A 23,752-nucleotide genomic window follows, 5' to 3' on the forward strand; every position below is an offset into this window, starting at 1 on the left:
GATCGTACCTATCATCCCTAGACGTCCCTTTACTCTTTCTCCCTTCCCATGTCACGCTTCTCTCTCCACTGCCCCCCAGAGACCTGTGATTAAATTGTTCTCTTTCCTCATCCCCACTTCCCCCTGTGTCATCTGAGTCAGTTTCCATATCACTGCAAAAATAGTTCACAAAGCTCAGTCTCCTAGAGGTTGTGTCCTCCCCAGGCTTCCCCCTGGAGTCGATCAAATCTATGTCACCCCTTTCCCCTCAGGACCCCATACTAGTCCTGTCTGATACAGTGGCAGTTCTGTGCTGCATGGTCATGCTGTCTGGCTCTACTCGCCTATACCCTCCCCTCCTGTCCTCTTCTGTGCCCTTTGCCCACTGTGCCTTTATGTCTCTGATCGCGCTCTCCTCCTCCACCTTCTGATTGCACACTTTGATAAGTCGCTCTATCTGCCACTTCCTCCATTCCGTATCCACTGACACTTCCTTCTCATCTGCTTCCCTTTGTGTCTCAATCTATTCTTGCTCCTTCCACCTTCTCTCCCTCTGCTCCTGCTCTTTCTCTTCCTCCCTTCTCCTCTCTCTGTGCTCTCTCTCACGTGTCTCTACTGCTTTCCCCTCCTTCTGTTTACTTCGTACATTACCTCGGCCCTGTCCTTTGCTTTGCTGCTCCCTGTAAGACCTTCCATTTTTTTGGTCGCCACCGCTGCCTCTCCCGTTGTCTTCCCATGTAGCTTTTGGAGAATCCGTCCCCCTACCCACTTGTTTGTGGCTATGCCTTCTAGCCCCTCTTTCGTGTCCTTCGGCAACTCACTGCTCGTTCCCTTTCCACCAGTTGCTTGCCTGATCCCCTTCTGCTCCTCCTCCTTGGTATATTGTGGGGGTTGAAATATTGGATTTGAATACCCTTCTGCTGCTTTCATCTCCCATAGTGGGTACATCCCTTGTTCATTGTCTGGGTGGGGATGCCAGCGTTGGTGCCTCCTATTTGCTCAGCATCCATTGACGCCACACCACATCCCCCTCAGCCTCCTGAAACATCTGCCATAACTTGAATATTCCCATGCGGTTGGCTTACTTCTTCCCCTTAAACGTGTCTTGTAAGTTAGTCAGTACTGATTGCTGCAGATTCTTGAAGGAATCTCTGCATTGTGGCCATGGCATAGCAGATGTATCCTTGGTGCTTTTAGTCCATTCTGCCCTTTATTTACAAATCTTGTCCTTCTAGGGTGGAAGGGTCTTAGATAGGTTCTCTGGGGGCGTGTCACACCTGCACTTCCCTTGATACATTGCGTTTTCTCTTACTTGACCTCAAGTTGAGGGTTTCGACAATCGCCTGTTAGGAAAAAAACACAGTGCAATGGCCATTCTTTATATTTTCTGTGCCCCACAACAGCCCGTCAGGCGTGCTCCGCACACCACACTTCCACAATTCTCCACCTCCTCAGGCACACCCACCAATTGTGCACATGCGCCTACCACACACCGCCCACTGGACAATCTCCCTTGTCAATCTCAAGTTTCTCTACACCGTTTCCACAACACCTTGTGTTCTCCTATTTTAAGAATACACACAAACCCAAAATAAACTCACAGCTGTCTTCCTGCCTAACAGAGGATACCAATATTCTCTTGTGTTTGGCCTCTAACTACAGCATCGCCTTGTAGATAAAACACCTCTGCGAGACTTACCCAGACAAATCACCTTCCGCAATCTAGCCCAGCTCCCTTTGCTAAACCTTACGGGGATACCACAGGGATACCATCATCAATGATTCAAGCAAAAACACGCAACCCACAGGAAATCCAATATGTACATAACTTCTGTCATCCGTGCCCCCAAGTCAATAGTCTAGGTTGTTCAACAGAACCTTTTACCTCAGAATCGAATATGCCGAAAGCTTCCCCATCACCTGTCTGGTCTGCTGGACTCCTCAGGCACCGCGGTCAGGATATTTCCCAGGCTGGCTCCTGATGGCCTATACATGGGGCATACGTTCCCCATCTTTTCGAAACCCGCGAGGCTTCCCTCAGTCTTCCAGGTACTGCAGCGGGAGAGTCAGCTTCATGTTGAACAGGTGTAGCCCAAACTGTACTCTGCTACCAACTTGTTGGTGCAGACGAGAGGCAGGGGTCTTGCTCTCTTGAGGGCCCACCAACCCTCACCCCAGAATAATGGAGGACTCAGCCAAGGGCAAGTTCAACTGTCGTCTATTACAAAAAACCAACATACAGGACAATGTCAATTGTCCCAAAATCTTCATTCCCCAAGACTAGCACCACAGTTTTGTCCTCAAATGGCGTCATCACCTGGCCATCCCCCAAAAACCTATCTCGCATACTTATTGGGTGCCTAGAGTGGTATCACCTATATCTAGCCCATTTAGAAGTTATTCTACTGGCCCTTGCATGTCAGGTGGCTGACCTGCCCTGTCCCCAAGAAACTATCTATTGTATTGTTGCAGAGTTATAGACTTACCATTGGCCCTTGCACTCTGCCATCCACCCCTGGATGTCTGTCTCTTGATTGGTTAGATCTGGTCTCCCCAGACCGGGGACCCAGTTTGGTTCTCAGCCCTCTGTGCACCTCTTCAAGGTGATGTGAAGTGACTATGGGCCTCATTTTGAGTGTGCTGGTCCCGTAACAACTGTGCTGGTAAGCCTACGCACACCATTGTTAGCGGATCGGCACACTCCTAGACTGCCATCCTGCCCACCATCCCAGACCTGGCGGGCGGGACAGCACCTGTTCACAGACTTACATGGAAGCAACGGCACTGATGTACTCGGTGCCGTTGCTTCCATGCTCCCTATTCCCTTTGAGTCCTATGGGACTCAAATGGGGATGGGGATTTACCTTATCTGGTGCCTGACTTCCCACACCGCCAGGGCTGTAATGGCCAGGTAAATCTAGCAAGCCAGGAGCCGGAAAATCTTGCAAGTCTGGTGGCAGCCTGCCGGTTTCACCGGCACGGATAGCGCCAGACTTGTAATGAGGCCCTATGTGTCCCAACTGTGCCTGGTAGTAGAGCACCTTTTTCTTATGAGATTGTGTTTCCACATTGCAACGCTTGTTTCACTTCTCATCTGGGAGTCAGAGAACGACTTGTCTTCCCACCATGGGTGAATGCCCATTGTCTAGTTCGGGTGCATCACATGGTTATGGAGCACAAAATCAAGCTCTTTGGGTCTGCATTTATGAGGAACTATTCTGTTTTCCTGCAGCTGGCCCCTTGTCGTTTGGAACTTGGAATAGGACTGTTTATCTCTGACCTTGGCTGTGAGCTCGGTCTTCGCTTCGTGAAGCCTGAGCCTGTTCTTCTTGTCTGGTGTCCTTTGGCTTGAGGCCTTATAATATGATTTCTACATTATCGTACTGTGCTATGTTACCTATAAGTTCATCATACGTGGTCCGACTAGGCTCGATATATACTCCTATAGTTCCATAGAGTTAATTGCCATAAGCCACTGCAAGCTTGCTCAGGATATCTTTTTTCTTTGCGTCAGCGTTAGTCCATTTGGCTAATGAGAGAAACAATAAAAGCATTGACAATATGTATGATATGATATGATATGATATGATGTGGCATTTATAACGTGCCTGTACACAAGTGTATCTAGGCGTGACAAGACAAGGGCCCTCATTACAACTGAGGTGCTAAGTGCACCAACTTTACCACCATGGTGTAAACTACGTTTACACCATGGTGGATGGCGGATTTACCGCCCCATTACAAGGTGAGTGGGGCGGTAAATCCCCATTTCCCATTTTCCCTTCCCCATTCCCATTTTTGCCCCATAGGGCATAATGGGAGTGGGGAAGGCGCTAATTACGGCACCGTAAATTACGGTGCCGTAATTAGCACCAAGGTGCCTTAGCACCATGGAACTTAACGCCTGCAAAAAGCAGGCGTTAAGGTGGGAATCAGGCGTTAAGGGTTAACGGTGGCGTTAACCCTTAACGCCTGAGTTGTAATGAGGGCCAAGGAGGGGGAAACAAGGTAGGACAAAATAACGATCTTACTAAGCCTTGTGTTATTCAGATCACGAAAGTGCCGTGAAGAGGGAAGGAGAGAACTGTCGGGGGGGGGGGGAGTGCAGTTAGCCCACAAATGCAGTCAGCGGGTGGCTCATAAGTGCAGAGAGAAGGAACTGCAGGGTCGCAGATACAGACCCTTAATTGCTGAGGAGCCCGAAGGCAGGGCAACGGCAGCTGGACATGCAGGAGCCTGGGCCCAAGTTCAGAGGGTGAACAGGTGACCAGTGCGCGGAGCAGTCGGGTGCATGAGCAGGGTGGAGGAGAGAAAAAGTGGAAGTGAAAAGGAAGGTCTTGAGTTGCTTCCAAAACCGTATGTGGTTCAGCTCCAGTTCAAGTGAGGCAGGGAGACTGTACCAGACGGAGGCACCAGCCCAAGAGATAGCTGTTGGAGGTGGATGAGCTGAAAGCTCGAGAAGGAAGATGTTTTGGAAGAGAAAGTTGGAGGTAGAGTGGTCCCAGCCCCCAGAACATCTTGTGGACAATGCAGAGGGTCTTGAAGTTGATCCTTGTAGCCACGGGGAGCCATTGAAGAGATTTCAGAGCTGGAGAGATACAATCCCTGGCCTTGAGGCCAAGGACAAGTCTTGCAGCACTGTTCTGGATAAGTCGTAAAGGTTGAAGAGCAGAGTCAGGAAGAATTAGAAAGAAGCTGTTACAATAGTCCAGCCTAGAGAGGACCAGAGCTCAGAAGACAGTGAGCTTCTGGGGGAAAGTGAGAAAAGGAATAATACCTCTGAGGAGGTGCAGCTGATAGTTTGACGGCCAGAGAGAGAGAGGAAAGGAGGGAGCAGGTGTCCAAATGAGGAGGATCTCAGTATTACTGGCATTAAGGCAGATATCATTGGCAGCACACCATCCTCTACCTACAGAACTGTTTAAGTATGTTATTTGTGTATAGAAGTGTGTGTTCATGTAATGCTGTGCAGGGCTGCGAGTGTGTTTCATGACTAACATTGCTATGTCATGGTGTCACTAGTGACGTCAGCTCTGTGGTTTCTCAGCATTTAATCAATGCAGTCCACTATAGTTTTTGGATCCACGATCTGCATCGGGTTCCCTGAATCTGTGAGGATATGCACTGGACATAGTTGCAATGGATATCTCAGGGGATACCTTTCTGTATACATGCCAGTCAGTGGTGAACTTGGGGTTTGTCCAAAAAATAATGAGTAAGGAGGGGCATTCCTTTGAACCTCTCTTAAGGTTCTCAAGATTTTCCAGGTTACTTTATGTATATTATATTTGTTTTTTTTTTTGTCACGTGCGCTCTGTGACCCTTTTCCTTTTTTTGTGCTGCAAGATCAGGTGTAAACCACTTGTGCACAATATTTTCTCTGGCTGTTTTCTTTTTCAGGGGAGCCACATGATCTAACATATGTGCCAAAAAGGGTACTGTAAATAGATACCTGCGCATCAGGACGGTGGCCCAGTTCTGAGCTAGAAACCACATGTTTATTAATACACTCTTGCAGGTCAGGAGTTTTTATTTTCTTGTAGTTTCGACCAAGGACATTATTTAGAGCAGTAATCTGTTGATTTGGTGTATCTTGACGCAATCAATAAAGAAATGGTCTGACCAGATGCATGGGCTCAAACCAGTAATGCATATATCCAGATTTCTGGAAACTACCCAATCCAGAATGTTACCCTTGTTAGAGGTGGGTTCATTGTTGTGTATATAATATTCAATGTTGTTAAGGCTGCATTCTAGGTTCTTTGTCAGCAACATTGTTCCACAACCGATTTAAGTCTCCCAATTGTGTTCATTTAATGATCTTAACTGCTCCACAATATCCTCATTAAAGTTGGGCATGTCCTCTGGAGGATGATAGAGAAGGACAATATTAATGCAACTACAATGGGAGTAGTTACATTTCAGAAGAAGGATTTCACAGTTTTCGCAGTGACAACGGGCCAACATTTGTTGGGGTAGACTTGGCTGGAATTGGCAGCCACCCATGGCCACTGCATCAATGTTATGTGTACAGTTCCACCACATAGTCTGCATTCAGGGATGTGTCTGTGTGCGGTTCACGTTGATCTCACAGTACATATCACTGTCTACAGGATTTCATTGATGGGCCATTACTCTCATGTGTGGCAATGGCATGCAAGACACATCTCATTGGAAACATTCACAGTGCCATGCATGTGTATAATTCATTGTCAATGCATATCATGATGGTGGGTTTCACCCTCTCAAACATGTCTGTTTTCACATATATTCTACTGATCCTACAAACCATGCATGTTGCAAAACCTAATTAACCCTGACATGATTGCCCAGGTCATCAAATGCCATTAACCTGTGCCTCACAGGTCACAGTGTTCTCAGTAACAATGGGTGATGTTTATTTTTTGTCTGTGTGCATTGTTTTTCAGATATGCATATATTGTCAGGTACTAATACTATTGAATGTTGTTTGTCTTTGTGAAGGTGATGGTGCAGCTGATGGGGAGCATCTGGAAGAAATGGTACTGGATGAGGAGGAGGCAAAGCCATTCACCAGTGCAGCCTGAGGTGTTTTGGCTGGTGAGAATCCTGCCTGCTGCAGTCAATCCTCAGCAGGACTGCAGACTCCTCAGATGATGCTGCCAAATTGTATGTGGAGGACATGCTGAGTGACCTGGAGGGTGTCACAATAGGTGGATTGGATGTGGCCGCACAGTTGCAGGAGAGTAAGGGATATCTTGTCCTAGCAGTGGGAAGCCCAGCCTCAATGGTTGATAGGTCTGTAAAGATGTCTTTGCTGTGATGGAAACAGCAGCAGGGGCTGGAGACCAAAGGGTTCTTACTGACCACCAGCCAATGAGGGGGGCAACCATTGTGACAGCCCTTGGCCAGCGTCTCACCTTTCTAAGCCTTGCACGTGTGATGGATTGGTCCCTTCTCGACTATCTATCTGCAAGGAGCCGATGCAGCAGGCAACCACCCAACAAGGTGAGGTCCTGCAGGAGATGGCCAGGTACTTCCATCGCCTGACTGACCAGATCATCTTCACCTCAACTGCATGGGCTGCAGAATCTTTGGCTCTCCGGGGACATCAGTGGCACTTGGTGGACATCTTGACAGAGATTCTGCATGCAGAGATGGTTGCCTTGACGGAAATTATTTCCGTGCAATTGGAGACATCAAAAGTGATGTCACATGATGACAACATGGATATTTGTGACTATTTTCATCAGGACCTTGTAGTGATTGGTGCCCTCGTGCATACATCTATTTCACACTTGTGGATGGCAATGAGGACCAGGCTTTGCCAATGTATGGACAGGATGCACCATCCCGGGATCCAGAGCGGGATGGTGGTCTGAGCTAAACGACATATCCTCTCCTACCTATGCCCTGGTGTCCTTGAGACCGTGAAGGGGGTATTTTTCATTTCGTTTTGTTTCCCACATATGTGGACACCCCCGTCTCACCTCCAGGGTGGACACCTTGTTTTCCATATTTTTTGCCCCTGTCCAAGATGGACTATTTACTATTTTTGTTGCCTCTATCCAGGGTGAAAATTCCATGTTTTGGTACCTCCAGACTAGATGGAATCTGTTTCATATTTGTTCTCCTTGTCCAGGGTGAATTATTTGTTTGTTCAATCCATGTCCTGGATGGACTTGTTTTACATGTATTGTTAGTCTGCCTCATATTATGGGCCATTGCCCTCTTGAGTGCATTCTGAGTTGGAGGACTGGACATTCTGCCATGGTTTGGTGGACTGCTACAGCCTCCCACATAGTGGTCCAGTTCGCATACCACCTTTTTCATCATATGTGCAGTCTGTGTGACTGACTCCTTTAGCTGGTCTGAACCAAAGTCCTGTGCTATTACAGGTATCTTGCCTCATTCTTTGCCCACACTCCCAGAGAGATCCACCCAGCACCCTTTTTCCACCCTAGTCCCAATTCGCTCTGCTGGACACTGGCCTTCAATTCCTCAATGCAGAGGCACAGTGTTAGGTGAAGGTGGTTAGGGATTCACAGCAGAAAAACTGTGCCAGCTGGTAAGGTTGTGCACTGTCAATCATGTTCTTGGCTGGTGACGAAAGCACCCCAAAAGTGGCAAGGGGGGGCACATTTTGGGTCTGCAAGAATTATGTGAATTGGGAATTTTTGGGTGATGGTCACTGTGGCTGAAGATGTGATTTGCCCTATAGGTCTGGTAAAACAGAAATCCAGATCTGTGTTGAAATGGCACTCTTCCCCCAAACCACCCCGGGACCTCTTCCCCAGGCACCCTATCCAAAGCATCCATCTCAGTAAAGAAACTGGGATACACCATGGATTCTGACAGAACACTCTCTCACCACTGTATGTACATCCTGTCATCTACACCTCCACTTCCTCACAATATTCTTCTCCTTCTTCTCCTACCCTATCTGAGTTGTGGCAATGTTGGCAACCATCCTCTCCCTTTGCCCTTGCCGCAGAGTACACATCACTCCTGCCTTCCAAGTGCTCCACTGGCCTCACGTTGGCCGACATACCACCTCCAAGCCATGTGCATCATCCACTGTGCTGTGCACAAGACAAGCCCTGACTTCCTACAACACTGACTCACAGGCTACCAACCCAACAGGAACCTTGGATCTGGCTCTACACTCATCCATGACATCCATTCTTTAAATTCCACTGGGATTGGGTGGATCCCCTTTTTCCTTCCAAGCTAACACTCTGGAACTCTCTCCTAATCAGTATCTGCCACTAGAATGACACCATTCCTGCTTGAAGGCACTAAGTGCCTGGCTCTTCCCTTCACCAACTCGGACAAGGTCCACACCCCAGGCAATGTCCCATCAATGCTTACCCTTCAGGGGGCACCAATGCCGGGCCGTGGCACTGTTGCAGTGAGTGTAATTCCTGTGCTGCTTTACAGATAGTCTTGCTTTTTTCTGGCCAGCAGGGTGCACTACCTCAGCTGACTGTCACAAGGACAGCAGGGCGGCCTGCCTGTATGCATCTGTGCACTCCACAGAGCCAATGTAGTGCACTTGGACCAGCTAGATTAGAAGTGCTTGGCACATGTGGACCCCTAATAGCCTTTACCTGTGTTTAACTGCAGTCCCTTAGCTTTTACTGCTGGTTTTCTGTATGTGAGGTTCATCATCAATGTATTCCATGCCTTTTAATTCCCCACATTTATACTCTACATGCTATGCATGTGACTGCAATGTATCTGACTGTAAGGTGTGGGGGCATGCCTGAGAAACGTACTCCCCTCCGCAAACCATATGTTGTCCCGGCAAGTTTTTGCTCTACACCCTATGATTTATTTATTTATTTTTTTATTTACTTGTATGTAATCAAAAGTAAAATGATTTTTACAAGAAGTTGTTGTTTACAGTTGATATACATCAAAAGAAGAGTGTGCAGAGGTAAAACTCAAAGTATCAAATTCAGAGATGTTCTCAAAAATGTCCAATGAACATCCAAGACCGGCCGGTTGCTTTAAGTTACGCCGCCGAGTTTGATGAAGGCTGCTTCCAATATTTTAGCCGCAACTACCGCCCATCGGGACTTTTCTCCAGATATCAAACGGCACCACCACGTGTGCTCATCGATCAGGACCGAGTCAAGCCAAAGCGGAGTCAAGAATGGGGTGCAAATTTCTTTCAAAGCCGGGCAGTTTAGGAGAAGATGGCGGATGTTCTCCACAGAATCAGGGTCTGCACACAGTCTGCATGTAGTTGAACTGGCCAGCCGTCTTCTCCCTAAGATTTCTCGAGTGTGGAGCAGGTTTAAACGTGCCCTTAAGAATGTTGAGCGCAGTTTTTTGTCTGGGAATCTCTGACAGTACGCCATAGGAAGTTTCAATTTGTTATAGGTTGGTGGAAGGTGGTTTAAGCATTTGATGGAAGCTGCTTTATCAATGGTGGTGATCCAATCTTGCAATTTTAGTTTTTCACTTACTCTTTGTGGGTTCGTTATCAAGTCATTGAGTGAACATTGCAGGTCTTCCAGTTTGGTTTTTTGACAGTGAACCCATTTTAGGACCAACTTGGTGTTAGTTGATTCCAATTCCTGCCCAATAATTTTAAAGACGGCAAGCTGTCTTTAATTAAGGTTTTCCTGAATAGGGCGAGTGCGGCCCCAGTGACGGTGGCGCTTAGCGACAGGAGACCCAACTCTCGTCTGATAGCTTCAATAGGAATAGCATTCGGAAGGCCTAAAAGAGACTTCCATATATAGGCCTCTAGGTTTCGCCATAGTTGGGGAGGTACGGTGAACATGGCATCCATGCCATAGGTCAGTGTTGGAACCATTTTTCCCTTGTAGAAATTAATGGCCGGCATTAATGAAAATTTGCCAAACTTCCTGTCAAGTGCACGTAGTTGGGAAGTCAGTTGTTTAGTTTTGGCCCAAAGATGTTGCTGCATTTTGAGTTCTTGGGACGACCCATCTATGAACACACCTAGATATTTAAATTGTTGGATCACTTCAATTCTAGATTCGCACACTGACCAAGACCAGGTGGTTTTCGGAGGGTGGCGAGAAGAGGACAGGACCATAATTTTGGTTTTAGACTGATTTATTTGAAGATTGTTGGTGGTCATGTAGGTTGCCAAATTGTCCAGCTGCCTTTGGAGACCGATCGGAGTTTGGTCGAACAGGATCATATCGTCGGCGTACAGGAGGCGGGACAAAGGGGAATTGCCAAACTTTGGAGGGAAGCTGCGCACCAGAACTTCCGATTCTTTGTAGTCCCCCAAAAAAGTCACAAAGAGTGCCGGAGCCAGGGGACAGCCTTGTTTAACACCTCTATGCGTTTGGATATTTCTGGACAGAGCCCCCTGTTTATTCAGCTGGACGTTAAATGGGGTATTGGTATGCAGGGCAATTATTGGCTGTAGTACAGGGGATGGACACTTCCAGTTTTTCAGCTTTCTCCACAATCTTGTCCGATCCACTTTATCGAAAGCCTGAGAAAGGTCGATGAAAGCCGCGTAGACCGTAGGTTCACCCTGCTTTATATTAGCTTTTAGGATTGTGAGTATGAAAATATTCAATGCGGTGCTGCCAATTTTCTTGAAGCCTAGTTGGTATGGATCACTGCAGGGGGCTGTTTTCTCCCAGTGGTGGAAGTGATCTAAAAGAAGGCAGGAGTGATGTGTACTTGCCCATAATGTCCAGTAGTGCGATCGGGCGATAATTTTCCGGGGCTTCTCTGCTCCCATGTTTGAAAATTGGTATGATGGTCGCTTTGCACCACGATGATGGGATCTGCTAGTAGTTCTGCAGTGGTCAAACAAAATGCTCATGAAGGCAGCCCATTCATCACTGTGCTTCTTTAGATCTATATTCGACAAGCCATCCGGGCCTGGGGCTCTTGATGATTTTAACTTTTGGATGGCTATGCTTATGTCTAGTATTGGAGAAAGATCAATCCAAGGCGCTGCAGAGGAATCAAGGGACGAGATTGTCTCCTGGGTCGCGCTAGCAAACAGGTCGGTGAAAAACGTGACCCAGACTTGTTCCGGAACTGAGTTGCTCATGTTGTAAGTTGTGGATCCTTGCGAAGCATTTACCAAGGACCAAAAATCAGCCGTTTTTTTTGCAGTTAGGACTTTCATCATTGATTCAGCGTCATGTTGGTATAAAACTGCTCGACGTGCCCTGATCCATGATTTGTAGGTTTTTTTTTCAGTTCTCCAGCGATCCCATGCCGCAGCGGTGTTGTCAGCCTTAGCGCGTCTTCTGAGAGTTCTCAAGACGTTTTTCTTCCCCGCTGTTTCCTTGTCGAACTGGTGGTTACATTGTTTGGGGATAGATGATCCCGCTGCCGAGTGATGCCTATATTTTAGGAGCATGGGGAGGTAGTCCGGCCTGATCGGTGGAACAAGAGGTTGATCAGTCCCAAATTCTGCCACATACTGATCGGTAATAGATCTAATATTGGCCAAAGTCAGTCGAAGGCGGGATTGTTGGGGATTTGTTTCAACCGATGGTAGATAATAAGTTGAACTACTCGCAGAAGAGCTCCAGGAAGTAGTGAGCATATTGTGGTCGCTGGATGCCGTTTTGACCACTTGGAAGTCTTGAATTACTGCACACAAAGCTTGTGAAGCAAAAATATAGTCCAAAGTAGCTGTCGACCGGCCCCTCTCCCAGGTCGGGAGATGGGACTGTCCTTCACAGATCCAGGCAACGTTGTGTAAATTCCTGGATGCCATGAGGGTCATCCATGCTTGACCTCTATGCTCTGCTTCTTTTACCTCGGTTGAATTTTTAGAGACTATCTTCTGCTGGACACACTTCGCATTGAGATCACCACATACGAGTACGAAGGGAGTATTCCATTCGATAAGGATCTCGTCAATGACCTCCGCCATGGTTTGACAAAAAAGTGGCGTTGTAGTTCTTTGCGGGTTCCAGTATGTAGTGATCAAAGCGAGTGGCAGAGGGGAGGATTGCTTTGACCGTCGATTTAAAGGTTCAGAAGCAGGGGTCCATTCAATTAGGACCGCCAGTACCCCATATGATCTGGCTGTGGTCCTGATCAGTTTTAGATTTTGATCTGACCGTACTCCGATGAGAAGGCCTGCTGAGGGACGGCCTAACAGCCCTTTTACAGCTGGCGAGATCACGATATCATACCCATCCAATGAGGGAGTATCCTGTAGCCATGTTTCTTGCAAACAGAAAATATCAAAATGACCCAGGTCGACAGTGTTGGGGTCAGTCAAATGAGCATGACCTCTGGTATTCCAAGAGGCCAACGACAAGGGTTTTTGACGCAGGTGGATGTCAGCTTCTTTTGGTAATTGCTATCTAAGGCGGTGTGCAGATAAAGCCCCCTTTATCCAGTCCCAAGGGCCGGTTTGAGGAGCGGCTTTTTTGGGGACTGGCGATGATGGTAATTTGAATTGCACACCAGACCTGTGAGTTGCGTGGTCTCTTCGTGGGGATTGGTCTCTCCAGCTTAGCTTTCTTTGTGCGGCGCGGGATCGCTGTTTTGGGGAATACCGCGGGCGATGCCTGGCTAGTTCTTGCGTGTCTTTCGGCCGCTGGTATGTTTGCGATACTCCTCGGGGTGGGTCAGGAGAGCCCCCGGCAGAGCTTATGGGACATTCAGGTGAATCTTGCCGCAGTTTCCGGGTTCTTGATGGATATGAAAAGTGCGCCTTCAGTATGTCTCTTCGATCAGTTTGACGTTGGGAAGGACTGTGGACAACATTTCTTCCTTTTTTAAATTGTCGTTCCTGGGTATTGTTCTTAAGGTCCAGAGTCTTTATTTCAGACAGCAGCAGGCCTTGTGCTTTAAGTTCGTCGCTGGCTAGGTGACATATGTCTTGAATTGCAGAAGAATAAATGTGCAGGTATGCTTTGGCTTTATTATGTCTATGATAAGGCTCAACCCTTTTAAAGTCTTCCGAATTTAGTTTGCTTAGCGAGGGTGTAGCCGATGTAATTTTTAGCACAGTTCGTCTATTCAAGATGATATACTTGTCTTTGCTGGAGATTTGCTCCATTTTAAAAAGGCGCGTAGAATTTCCCCTCATACAGACAGTAGGTGTGTCTTTTATGTTTCTGGCTGACCGCGTCCCTTGCTGCTGCGACCTAGCTGATTGCTTTCTCTCCCTGGGTCTACTTTGGAAATCCGGCGAGTATCTTGATGGCTCTTCAGTGTGTCTAATCCGAGCTGGTGTATTCAGCTCAGGGGCCTGCCTTGGACATGAGAGAGGGTCCGCTCTGGAGGTCGAATTACGGCCAGAGGGGGAAGTTGTCAAGGTCTCACGAGAGACTGGACCTTTCTCGGGATCTGATTGCACCTTGTCCGGCGGCGTTGCCGGTAGTAGGCCTGAATTCCAGCAGTCTTCTGTCGATCTGGGGGACTGGGTAAGGTCCATCACAGAACCTGATCGCATGATATTTTGAGCCGAACTTCCGGGAACTCTGGAGTTAGAAGGCCCGCCCTCCCGTGGGGGGCTACGTTGGTTTGGTTTATAGGCTGGTGGCCTTGATTGACCGCTCCCGGCTAATTTCAAGACTTTCTTTCCGTTAATCGGATTTTGGGTCGGCCACGGGCTGCTTGCCAAGGCCGAATTTGAAGTCGGTGTAGTCAAGTTATACGTTTGAGGTAATTTTGCTTTATGTAAGAATACTGGAGCAATTTCGTTTAGCTGCTTTGCCTGAGTCGTCTGTGTAGATTTATGCACTGTCGGCGGTGGTAGAGAGCCTTTTGTTGTTGACGAGGCTGCAGAGATGTCCGGAGCTAAGTCTACCACCTCTTTTGTTAAGTGCGGGGTTTCGTACTTCAGGTCGATAGCTGTTATATAGCCTTCCAGGAAGGATAACTTCGACTGTATAGTTTTTAAGATGGCCGTGTTGTCTTTAGAAACGTCGCTTAACGTTTCGTACAGCTTACAGAAGGGGGCCATGGAGATGGTGATTGCCGACATGATTGTTGTCAGATCTTTTCTGGTGTTGGGTGAGTCTTTCTGAGATGATGAGGAGAGGTCCGATCTTCCACTCGCTGTCGAGTCCCTTGCTCCTAGAGCCGCAGGGTTCGCCAGTGAATGCCTGCGCCTGTACTTACCGTCTCCAGGGTCAAGCGTGCTGAAGGGCCTTGGAGTTGGGTCCCTTGGTTGGGCCTCAGAATCATCGAGATGTATTGGCTGAACCAAGGCATCGTGGTGCCTCGCAGCAGGAAACAAAGTCATTGGGTGGTTCTTTGCCCAGCGTTGAGGAGACATTTCTCTTTGTGGGCCCACTTTGGGCTGCAACAAGTCAAAGATGTCCGAAAGGGGCTGATATGAGGCCCTTGTGTTACTTAATGGATCGATCATTGTGGTAGTCGTCGACCTTGGAAGCGGTGGCGACGGAGCCATCGCATGAAGATGCTCTGGTAGAGTTAAGGAAGGGTCCTCCCGTCTTGACGTGGCTAGCGACAGTGCGTTCGATTGGGCGGCTGCTGGGACTATTGGGGTCATAGTGTCCAGATGATCGAGTCCCAGATCAGACCGCGGGGAGGGCTTTGATAGAAGTCCAAGGGACAATGTGGCTGGGGCCAGGACTTGCTTGGCTGGCATGTCTTGGGGGTTGGCGAGAATGGTAATTTTCTTGGACTTAGAAGCCAGTGGCGTCTCATCCAAAGCTTCAAGGATTTCCGCATCCGAAAGTTCTGAGTCATTGGACAGTTTCCTTTTGCCTTGCGTCTGGAAGAAATTCAGCAAAGCGGTAGACAGGAGTGGAATAGGTAGAGTAGATTTTGTGTGGCTCTTCTTCTTTTGGCCTTGTTGTAGAGCAGCCTTTTTGGTCTGTCTAGAGACTTTTAAAGGAGGAGCTGACAGATCCAGCTGTTTTCCTGTAGTGGTGGCCTTAGATTTGGCTGTGGATAGTGTTACTAGGGACTTTAGTGCAGAGTTGCATTTTTTTTTAGAGATTGATCTTTTTTTCTTTTGGTGGGGAAACAATTTATGGCCACCCATGTCCGAGGTTACAGAGCAGGGGTCGGAGTCTACCTCGCTAAGCTCCTCTAAAAGAGGGTTCGAGGAAATTGATTGGTTAAGCAAGCCTGGGAGCGAAGTGTCAAACGCCCTTGTTTCCCCGGTGTCTGAGGTGTTGTCGGGAGGGGCTGATGCGACAACTGTCCCGGATGGCGTAAGGGCGACCAATGCAGATGACTGGATGGTCTCATACAGCGTAGCAGAGACTGCTGGATTCCCTGGGAGCCCTACACCAACACGGTCGAGGTTGCCCTGTATACCCGCCATAGCCGGGTGAATCAAGACCGTGATGGTCTGGGCGGCCGGAATGTTGTGTGGAATGGCGATCTGGGCCTGGGCAGGTGGGTTGATAGCCGGGTGGAGTGGACGCTGTGCATCTTGTGGCTGCTGATACAATTCGGAGTCACATGTACTTTCTTGGAAGTTGGTTGACGGCCGGGCATCCGGGATGGCAGCCGGAGATGAGAGGAATTGAGAAGCGTGTGAAGATCCAATTGCCGCTGAGCCCACCCCCAGACCCCCTGACAGGGGCCCTCTTGCCCCCGCACAGGACTGGTCACTCGCCGAGGCGGTGCGAGGGCGGGCAGTAGCGGGTTCTTTTGTGAAAAACTGACGATGGCCCGGAAGACCTCCAAGTGCTCTGTCTTTGGGCTCCTGTGAAGGCTCCTGTGAAGGCAGATAAGTCCGTGGTTCCCTGAACAGGGACAGGGAGGAGGGGGATACTGCAGACGTAGTGTCTTGGACCACCGGGTGGGGTACTGGTGTTTGCCCGTGGTCATTGCCTCTACCGGGCAGTGGAGATTCTTTAAAGACTCCTGAATGTGAGTGGCCCAAGTTTAATCTAGAAAGCGGGTTACTGGACGCTGAAGCTCTCGCTGGAGACAGTAGCGGGGCGGCATCAGCGGCCCTGCCGAACACCAACGAAGGCGCAGTCAATAAAGTTTTCTTTGTGCGGCTCCTTAGGAGAAGCTGATCCAGGTCTTCCTCCAACGGGGGGGGAGGGGAGAGGAAAGAAGGGGGGAGAGAGGGGGAGGGGAGGGGGCAAGAAGGAGGTCAGCGGTGGGAAGGAAGAAAGAGGTAAGAGGGGTAGGAGATAGAAAAAAAGAAAACGAGGGGGAGAGAAGGGGGAAGGGAAGGGGAAGCTTATCAGAGGTAGGAAGGGGATAAAGGAAAGCAAGAAGGTGAACGAAATGAAGGAAAGGGGGAAAAAACAAAGTCAGTAGCTTGCTTCCAGGTAGGCTGTGATCCGCCGACTCACAGAAACATGAATCTGTGAGAATCCGTGAGGCTTGGGCCAAGGAGGACAGAAAGGAGCGCAGAGATGAAACTGCCTGCAGTTCACAGGGTCACAAAAGGTGCCAATCGACACAAGGAAACACAAGGGATCCTAACTCTTGGTCCTTGTTGCACGGGATGCCCTTAAGTCTGTGAGGTCCTTGATGGAGCCGACAGCCCCCAGCTCCCGGGGCGGACTGGGGCAGACTGGAACTCAGCTCGGAACTCCGCGCGTGCTCCGCACGGCCACAAGCTTTTTAAAGGCCCGTTGGGCTTTTTTCCTTAAAGGTGTACACTGCGTACACCGTGAAAGTGAAAGTGGATCACTGCAGCAAAATCACGTCCTCTCACAGCAGAGCTCTGGGGCAGACTGGAACTCAGCTCGGAACTCCGCGCGCGCTCTGCGCGGCCACAAGCTTTTTAAAGGCCCGTTGGGCAATAATAAAATGCTAAAACTTTTTTCCTAATATAAATCTTCTTTGTATACTACTAATAAAAGAGGTAAAGGTAACGAAAATGGCCGCCACGTAGCACGTGATGACGTTACGACATAATTATGTTCGGGTTAAAAGAAAAGAGGGAAAGGCAATGAAAATGGCCGCCACGTAGCACGTGATGGCGTAATGTCGTCATCGCGTTCATAGAACATGTGCGCAATGACGTCATACGCATAATAAGCGTATATAAACGAGCACAATTAAAACACAGATCACGCCGAAACAAGGAGCATGGGAAAACTGTCCGCATTGCTTAAAAAACCAGGAGGTAAGCTATTTAAACCTCTGATTCCTCCCCACGCTCTTTTTCTCCCCCTAACTCTAGAATATATCTCTGAAATATAACAAAGAGTAACCATTCAAAAATGGTAACCCTGCTTTATAATTTTTTCTACTCTAGACAGAATAGATACTTTATGAAAGAAACAATGACATGGAGTGAAATATTAAATTCCTTTTCTTACTGAATTCGAATCAACGTGACTTGGTGAGTGCTATTATATGATGTTGTTGAAATGAAAAACCAACTTTTGAAATGCTCTTGAAACAAATCTTATTATCAAACAATGTTACTCTTCTGCTGTACATAGGATGAATAGATTTTGAATATTTTTTCTTTCTTTTTCCTTTGTTTTTCAAAAAATAAGTATGACAAAACTCACCTGATGACCACCTGTGACCTAAACAGGTGTGAAACACGTGTAGAGAGTGATGAGAATGGCTACAACAGTATATTAATGCATTAATAAAATGGAGATTATTTAAATGAGAATGTGAAGACCCTTTCTTTCAAAGACAACTTGGAATGGCACTCAAAAATTAAAATTGACATTGGAATGTCGCAAGTGGAAATGTAAACATTTGAAAGCATAATCACCTATCGCCACCTCTGTTGGGGAGGTGTTGCATGAGCATGTGTGATAGGACTTGTGTGATGGTGCAGTATGCCTGGGCAGGGTGAAGCCAGAGGGTACTGTGGTGGTGGGCCATAGCAGTCCTGCCATGCAAATCATTTGTCCGACCTAGGTATAGGGGCAGATGAACAATCCTTCCATCTGGTGTTTGGCTACTCTGAGGTTTCACTCAGGATAGCTGGTGCTCGGATACCCCAATTTAATCAAGTCAAATCTTTAGTGTCTTGAGGCCAAAACAATCTCAAACTATTCTCAGACTGTATATGCTTGATATGCCAATCGGGCCCAGCTTCCATCTGTGGGATTATGACTGAATAGTCGGTATCCCCCTGAACTGCGACAGCAATGAAGCATTGTGGAGCGTTGGTTTGTGTGCCCGTGCATGAAGCTGCTTGACTCAGTACTTGGATGTGGGGAAAAGGGGTCAACCTCTAACACCCATAATGGCCCACATGTTTGTGGGGAATGTGGTGTCAATGACAACCTGATTTTGGGTCAGGAGTCCATAAGTATCAGAGAAGCTACCTCGCTTCAATCTACTGGGATTCATCCTCTGAAACACGGTTACATAAAAGGTGCAACCTTGGTTCCAGTGACACAGGGGTGTCTACCCTTCCTCCTTCTGCTGTGCCACAATGTGCACAGGATACTTCCAAACACCCTGGGTACACCTGCAGAGATGTGGTCTGGTGGATGGCACTCTTCTCCTTTTCCAGTGAGCCCACCAGTACAGATAGCCTTGTGCCAGTCAGCGGCAAAGTGGCAGGATCCAACCTGTGCGGGTCAGAGAAGAAAGACTGGGCATTGATTGTGGATGGCAGCTTGAGACCTAGACCGTGGCTGGTGGCCTTAAGACAGACACAACCTCACGGCCGCAATGCCATATAATCAGAGAGGACCATCCCAGGCCATGTGGTCCTTTGGCTAGGCCCAACCTGCCATATGGCCACAGCGGTCAGACCAGATAAAGTGAGTCACAGTTGGCACGACTATCTCCTACATTTGTCTATAGCCGGGCTCCATGATAATAGGTTTGGGTGGTCTCCCAGGAAGTGCTACTGGGACTTAGCCCAGTGGTCAGGGGCCCTAGGCCTCTCCAGTGGTAATGGCTCAAAGGTGTCCAGCCAGAGCACCGGGCATCCATGGGAGGTTACCCAACCATTGTGCATCAGCCTCTGATGCAGTGAGCCAGTCACATTACTCAGCAGTGATACTCACAGGGGCCTGACCCTTCAGGAGGGCAAAGCTGAGAGGTATCAAGGGCCGGGCCCCATGACAGACAGGGTTGAAACCTCACCCTTGTGTGCCAATGTGTAGACCATGGATGTCAGGTTTACTTGTTCTATACAGGTCACCTCAAGGCTGTCCAATTGTTTGTAATTCATGTACTGCATGTCTCTGCAAGCTGACAAAGTTATTTGGCAAGCCCAGATGATGATGTGAGCCAGGTGAGTCATTTCGCGCAGTTGTTGCATGACACTCAGGGGAGCAGACAGTGTTGATTTTGTGGGATGTAGTTACTGTGTGAGGTATTTGTCAGTGCATTGGCCTGGGGTGAGCAGTTCCAGCAGTATGGGTATGCGGGGAGACACATAGATGTTAGACAGGTGAGTGATGTGTTCCCATTGTTGCATGACACTCAGGGTGCACAGGGTACATTGTCATTAGTGGCAGGCTTGTGTTCACTGTGTTGTGTGCATTCATGTGCATTTGCCAGAGGTGAGCAGGTCCAGCAGCCTTGATGCACAGTGGTACATGATGCAGATGGGAGGCAGGTGAGTCATTTGTTGCAGTTATTGCATGGCACTCAGGGGAGTACAGGGTACTGTGTCATTGGGTGCAGGGATGTGTTACCTGCTCTGACCTTGTGTTTTCCTTTCTTCTGTGGCATTCTGTAAGGGGAGACAGTTGCTGCTGAGCAAGGACACATGGCTGTGGAATTGTGGAATGCCTGTGCAAGGAACCTCAGGCAGTCTTGTCTGGTTTCTGCACTGCCAGAGAAGTACATTGCTACATGAGTGAGGAAGCCCAGAGCAGGCTCTTAGGGGCAAAAGCTGTCACATGATGACAACATTTTTCTTGAAAGCAATGTACATTTTATGCTGTCTGTGTGGCTCTTCATGTGGATATGTGTTTTATAAGCTGTATTATTGGTGGAGAATGGAGTAGTCTTTCCACCAATATATTAGGGCGAGACATGCCTTTGATGGTCAGAGAAGTCTGCCCAGCTGTTGGTTCCTGCTTAGGTTATGTGCTGTGTCTTTCAACTTCTGCTCTCCTGAGTCTTATTGGGTGCCTGCATGCAAAGTTATTGGTGGGGAGCATGCCAAACTGATAACAGGATCTATTGTTTGTGTTGTGTGCTTTTGTGTCAATGACAAGGATACTGTCCTTTCTACTTGCTATGACTGTGTCAGTGTTTTGTGCCCTTGGTTTAATGGATATGGACACACACAATTTCCCTCTCCCAGTCACACATTCAAAAGGTGTTGTTATGGGCAAGTTGGATGAGCCACATTTCATCATTGAAAGGTATCATGGAAGTGGCTTCACTGTGTGTGCTCCACAGGGGCTGCAGCTCATCTCAAAGTATGTTTGCATGACCTAATTGTATGTTTTCTCTCCTTGTGCCCTTTGAGCTGCTAAGGGGATGGGTGGTGCCTGTGGCTGAAGGCGATGTCCCTCCTGCAGCTCTACTGGCATGCCATGACGTGTGACAACACTGTGCTGCACACAACATGCCACATTGATCTGGCATGCTTCTGGAGGCCATATAGTAATATTACACCATAGTGGTTAAGGGAGTGGAAGTGTGACTTAAGCACCCAGAACATGGACACCACCATGCACCTAGTGGCTATGTGTGCTTTGTTATACCTTACCTCACCTAGGGTGGCATGATTCCTGAGGGTTTGAGCAGGAATGGTGAGTTTGGGTAGGCACTGTCCCCTGCAAAGGTGGCCATGATTGTAGTTAGCTTTGATTGTCACTCCTTGTTACTCTGTGATCCATGTGAGTTCTTGCATGTGTGTGATACACTGATGAACCAGGTGTTCCCGAAGGTTTCCAATGCCAGGACCTGGTAGAGTGGAGAAGAGCAGTCAATGTAGATATCTTGCATGCTTCCAGGGTAATTGGCATTCACATGCATGATTACTAACTCCACATCACAGATGACCTGTGAATTGATTAAATGCCAATGCTTCCAGTTGCAGAAGCTATATGCTCTCTTGGGGGCGTCTGTAGCGCTACATGTGTACAGTCAATGGCTCCCAGCATGCGTGGAAAGTGTGCAATGTCATAAAACTCCTGGGATGCTCTCTGCCTTGCCTGTGGTGTGCGTGGCATGCATATGTGCCTATGCAAACGTGATGTTATTCATCGCAATAACTGGTGTAGGCACCGGGCATGCATGGGCTGCGATATTCCTCCAAAACGATGGCTGAGGTGTGCTGGAATGGGTCCACAGCCAGAAAATGTAGGGCTGTCAGCAACTTCTCCAGGGGTGTGAGTACATGGGAGCAGATGGTGGGTGATGCAAGGTCATTCTCCCACTCCCTGACCAGGTCTAAGAACACATGGGTTGGAAATCTGTACCTTTCATGCACATCCTCATCTGGCATCCCAAATAGCCTTGTGTCTTGATGGAATATGCTGGCCCTCAGCATCCTCATCCTCCTCCTTCTTCTTCAAACAATCACTGCCACTAGAGCGGTATTCATCATGGAGTACTATTTTGTAACGGTGTGCACTGCATGGTTATATACAGGGGTTTTCTTTGCGATTTGTACATTGCGTCGTATATCATGTGGCGGCAAGGTCGCATGATTTGCAGTTGCCTTTGGACTCAAGGCTTTGTGATCCCTGAATTGGGTTTTGTTTGCACTTGACTGGACATGTTTTCTATTTGCTCGTCCCTCAACATTCCTATGTTATTCCCCGTTCTTCCTCATTTTGCGCAAAGAATGGGGAATAGGCATGAACCGCCACTATTTATTTCTTTGCCCTTCCCCTTTACGCAGTGTGTTGTGCAAAGCGCTGATGCACGGCGCAGAGTGGTAGGGGCCAGCGCAAAGTCCATTCTGTGAATGCAAACTTTTATTTTTTACAGCGCAACTTGCACTTTTTCAGGGCAAAGTGCCTTTTCCGCTGTGGAAATATTTCTATGAATTAGTCTCATACTCTGCATGCACGTGTGCATTTTGTAAAGAAGGTGTGCCTTGATTCTGAACGTGCATAATGTACATATTCGACACGTATGTGGGCATTTTGAATAAAAGCTGTGCATGCAGTCTACACAAAGTGACATCAAAGTGAGTGTCTACCTTTGAGGTGAGTTTTCATAATTCATTATGCAAGTTTACATTACAAAAATGCATGTCTTCAACACATGCGTCTAAAGATCCTATTAAAAATGCACAGTCATTCTGCTCATGCATTATATATAAATACTTCATAATATCTAAAAATTGACGTGATCGATTTTCAAATTCTTTTTTCAGTACATCAACTCATGTTAATTTCTAGGGGCATGCCAAAGATCTTGAAAACACAAATGGCCAATTTTGAGATATTGTGCCCAAATAATGTTTTCCCTATGAGAACATCTCAAGCTAGAAGTTGTTCAAAACGTGATCAGAATAACATTTTCTTTAAACATGAAAATCATAGCATTTTCGATGGAGGGGTGGGCACATCGAAATGTTACTGTGGAATTATGTCTGATTTTATAATTGAAGGGTTAAAGAGTCATTACAAAAAGAAAATAAACTTCATAAGCAGTCTTAATCTTAACACCATAGTAAAACGAAATGACACACGTGCATTAGGTACGATCGAAAACATACAAAGCTTTAATACAGTTGTGAGTCTGTTTGAAAATATTGTGATGGGTGATCTGAAAAGCAGGCAATGTGCTTTTTGCATGGCAGAAAGCCTAAGGCGTTATTAAAGTTTCTACGGAAACAACACAAACTAAGAGGATAGCGAAAAAGTAGAACTGCAGGGATCCAGCCTTAACATAATCTTTAGTTTGCTATTGACCTAAGAACAACAAATCCCAGAAATTAAAGGAAATTATATATATTATTTATTATTATTATTTTTTTAAATACTCTTACGCTGTATACAATTCTATTCAGAAACAAAGACGAGAGTCACACTTTTTGGATGGCAATGAATTCAAATCTTGACGATTGAGGGAGTAGGTTATTTCTGAAGTAGAAATAGCCAACATATTGCTATCAGATACTTTTTTTATACCAAAAATGCGATTCCCATTTTAATTCTCTGATATTATATTTCAATTCTGGCAAAAGACTGTGCAGTTGCCAGGGAGCGGAACACCATTCCTGCCGGAAGGCAATGTTGTGTTACAAACTACACAGTAATGGAGTGGGAAGGAAGCAGCTTTCTCTCCCAATTAGTACGGCTATAATGAGAGAGGAGTGCAAAGGCTGGTCTGGACCTGGGGAGAACAAGAACATCAGTTGTGGGTCATTGTCTGCAGGCTGTCATGTCAGTGAAAGGAGCACTTTCTGGAAACGAGCGTAAAAGGGTGCACGCAGACAAGCAACACAGTGCACACATGTGCAGTC

The sequence above is a fragment of the Ambystoma mexicanum genome, chromosome 5p (assembly GCF_040938575.1).
Source record: "Ambystoma mexicanum isolate Mex_15411 chromosome 5p, UKY_AmexF1_1, whole genome shotgun sequence".
NCBI lineage: Eukaryota > Metazoa > Chordata > Amphibia > Caudata > Ambystomatidae > Ambystoma > Ambystoma mexicanum.